The 4,184-nt window shown below is 42.5% G+C and overlaps 1 pseudogene; it reads right to left on the reverse strand.

The window, feature by feature from the left end:
• Positions 1–266: 266 nt before the first annotated feature.
• On the reverse strand, positions 267–1,024 carry LOC132430624 (small ribosomal subunit protein uS3 pseudogene; annotated as a pseudogene).
• Between the last annotated feature and the right edge of the window lie 3,160 nt (positions 1,025–4,184).

The following is a 4,184-nucleotide window of genomic DNA, read 5'->3' on the forward strand; positions in this document are numbered from 1 at the left end:
AGAAAAACACCAGGAGCTGAGAAGAATGTGGTTTGAGAATCCTTACAAATAAACTCAGTATTTTATTTAGGGATTATAGTTAAATAGTCAAATCCGGTTTCAAGATCATGTTCATGGTTGCCTCAAATATCACTGAATGTCATAGAAAAATTTGCTTAACTAATCTTCTATTATTGGATAATTAGGCTATCTGTAAATTTTTTTTTCTTTTAAAAAGATTTTATTAAAGGCCTTTATAGAGCAACATCCAGACTCCAGATCCAGCGGCCAAGGAGACCCTATTATGCTGTGGGTACCGGCTGAGCATGGCAGGCGGCTCTGGCTTCCCACCCTTCTGTTCGGAGATGGGAGTGGTGGGCAGTATTTCATCTTTGGGTTCCACAATGCTCACGGGATCGGGCAGGGGCTTCTTAGGGCCAATCTTACCAGTTGGGTCCCAAGGCAGCACGATCTTTACCTTGATGCCCAGCATACCCTGTCTGAGCAGCACGTGGCACACGGCAGTATCAACATGGTAGTTAACAGGGTCCCCACTGTGGATCATCAGGCCATCCACAAACTTCATGGATTTAGCCCTTTGTCCTCGGAGTCTCCCCGACACCACGACCTTGCAGCCTTTGGCCCCACTCTCCATGATGAACCGCAGCACACCATAGCAGGCCCTCCGCACAGCAAGGCCTCCTAGGAGTTTGTAACGCAGAGACTCTGCCTGGGCAATGGCACACAGACCTCTCGTGGCCACCTTTTCAGCATAAAGCTCTACACTGCCCTCAAGGAAGCCAAATCTCTTCTGAACCACAGCAGTCAATTCCCCGGATCCGCCGGCCCTTCTCACCAAGAACATTCTGTGTCCTGGTGGCCAAGATAATGATTTCTGTCCTGGTTGGTGTAACTCGGACCTCAACTCGAGAGTACCCATCTTCAGCCAGCTGCCGAGTGAGAAACTCATTCGGTTCAGCTTTGAACATGCCGTCAGCAACAAACTTCCTCTTCTTGGATATCTGCACCGCCATCTTGCTGCCACGCGCCGCCGAAAGGAAAAGTTGTAAATTTTTATAGTAATATTTTATTTTTATACATCTATCTTTGAAGACTTCTCTCGGTTAAATTCCAAGATGTGAAATTACTGAGTCAACAGATACGTAGAGTTTAAAGACTCTGAAAAGGTATAGCAGAATCAGTGGTGGCATGATTGATGATGGAGTTTAGCTTGAGAAGAGAGAGGAGCAAAGCCCAGAGTCTGGGTTAACATCTGCCTTGGTTCAGACCCGCATCGTCTCCTGCCTAGATGAGTGCAATAGCACCTAAGTGGCGTCCCTGCCACCAATCTTGATGCCAGCGTGTTTTTTCTAACTGTGATATGATCTAACAAATCAGGTCATATGTCTTCATGGTAGAAAACACAAGCACCTGCATGATCTGACCCTGATTACTTGCCCAGGCCCAGATTCCTTCTTTCTCTAAGCATCTCACATCTGCACTTTCTGCTGAGGCTGAGTCTAGCTACTTAAAGTCTCCTCAAGCGTTCCAAACCTGTCTAGGTCTCCATATGTCCTCACTTCTACTCCTCCTTTACTCTTACATCCTTTCTATGCACCCACAGATGGTCAATGCTACTTGTCTTTTAAGACCCCAGCATCACATCCAGGAAACTGTCCATTCATCTAAGTTCTGCAGCAGCCAGTACAAACCTCCACATGGCCCTTCCCACGTCCTCTTATCCTTTTTGGCTTAGTTTAGACTGTCTTCCCCGTGAGGTCAAGAGCACCTTGAATGAAGACTCTATTTTGTCTCTCCACCCCTAGTACTTAGCACAGTGCTTACCACATTGTAGGTACGGATAAGCAGCAAACCAACCAACAAACAAAATCAGGGAGAGTCATGTGGGCACAGGAGGAGGCCACATGGAGGCCATGACTAAAGACCTAAGTGTGGAGGATTTATAAGTGCAGGAAAGAGGTTGGAAAGTATTTGAGGATTGGATATTTTGAATTTCGGACATAGAGCAGCTCAGAAAGAGAGCAAGGAAAAAGGCAGCGTATCTTTTGAATTTGGGACATTTGAAGGGTCATTAGTGTGGATGTCAGAATTGTCAGAGGTAAAGACATGGAAAGGGATGGCCATGAGGAATTTAGGCTAAAGCTGGAAGTAGTGACAGGGACAGGATGGCAGATGTAACAAGGCTGGAGGTCCACTTTTGAAATGCCAAGAGGGCACTACTGTGAATCAGCCAGTAGCCCAGGCATAAACAGAGCGTTTAGGCCATGCTGTTGCGTGTGAGACTCAATTCAAAAAGCACCTGTACCCAGTAACCAAAAGAAGAGACGTGGGGGTCTTGGAACTCCAGCCTCATAGAGGCAAATGCTTTTATTTCACTTTCTTTCTCTCTAATTATAAACATCTGAGGGTAACTGGCATACAGAAAAACCTTATAAACACATGTTTACGTGTAGTGAACAATGAAGCCTCACATCTGCAAAGCACTTTAAAGTTTGCAAAGCTCTTACCCAAAATCATCTCTTTGACCCTCAGAAGCCTTCTGCGAAGTACAGGACAAAACTTACTATCAACATTTTAGAAAAATGATTACCACTGTGAAATGGGGACAATGCTTATATATCTGAATAGCTGTGAAAATTAAGTAAAATCATGATGCGATAGAGCATGATCTAAAGCATGGAAAAAAACAATGTGATACACAGTCATGCCACAGGAGTACACACAAAGCTCAAAGAGGTTTAATGACTGATGCAAGATCACCCACATAATGAGTGGCAGGCCCAAGCCTAGGACCACTGTGGTCCTAGAAGAACCCAGAGCTGGTTTTTCCTTAATCTAAGCAAGTACAGAGAACAAATGAGATCGTTGTCCCCTGAAGGTAGGGAGCTCATATGTCTATCACCCCAGCCCCTAACCCAGAACTTGGCACATAACAAGGGCTTTTTAACGGTTGCTGAAAGAACTGTAATTGGAGATTGAAATACTTGATATCCAAGAATTTCTGCTTTTCTCCACAACCCACTCCATCCCACCCCTTAAACCTATTACCTTTGCTTACCTCACCCATGGAGACCTCATTCTAAATTCAGATGTTGTTCTGGTGCCCAAAAGAACTCAGAATACATCTTGTCACAAAATGATGGAGATTCGGTGTTTAAATTAAAATTTTCTTAATCATCAGCACCACACAATCCTGTGTATCAAAAACATCATGCGTTAAATATTCTCTTTGGGCTATCCTGAGAATGAAACAGTTAAAAATATTTGTTAAGGACTTATTATGCCCTAGATAGTATATTCCTTTTCTATGAAAAAAATCTGAATTTTGATAAAAGTTGAAAAATATATTCTGAGAACTAAGTTGGGTATTTCCTACATTAAAAAGAAAGGAGAAAAAGACAGAACATTAAAGGAAGTCAGTTGGCAATTTATTTCCCTTCTCTCCCTTGTCCTCAGAGATTTCCCCATAATCTCACAGCCTCAGAAATCTCTATGATACCCTATTTCAATGGTTTCAAACTGTGGTCCCTAGACCAGTATCATCAGCATCAACTTGTTAGAAATGCAAAATCTCACTGCCCACAGCTGAATGAGAAAGTTTGCAGGTAGGACCAGCAATCTGTTTTAACACGCCCTCCAGGCTTAAATTTGAGAACGACTGCCCTGTCTAGAAGCACCAGCATGCCCTTTAATACTGGTCCATCACTGGCCTGAAACAACATGTGTGCTTGTCTAGGTCTCTGAGCAAAAGGGATGGCTGAGGAATAGCAACAATTAAGCTTACTGTGCTACAAAATTAAAGTACTACATTAATAGCAAGGATTATACCTTATGAATGAAACACTGTGCATAAACTGTAATAACTCTCAGTCACATGTCAGTGTAACAGTAATAAAAGCTACGTATTAATCCATTCTTAACTTACAGATTTTTCAACTTCTTTCGTTATGCAAAACTCATTTTATTTTTCTTCCTTTATGCATTTTTTAGGATCCCTTCCTCCATGCTTGTATGATTTTGTACAAATTCACATTATTAAAATATACCTAGGTCTTTCATGAACATCAAGGGGAATGAAATCTACGTGTACATTTTCCTACACCTTGGTGAGGTAAGAAGGAGAAATTGTGAAAACTTTCTCAAATCTTTAGTTAAATTCTATTATGGACTAATTTTCTCCTGGG

The sequence above is a fragment of the Delphinus delphis genome, chromosome 9 (genome assembly GCF_949987515.2).
Source record: "Delphinus delphis chromosome 9, mDelDel1.2, whole genome shotgun sequence".
Classification (NCBI taxonomy): Eukaryota; Metazoa; Chordata; class Mammalia; order Artiodactyla; family Delphinidae; genus Delphinus; species Delphinus delphis.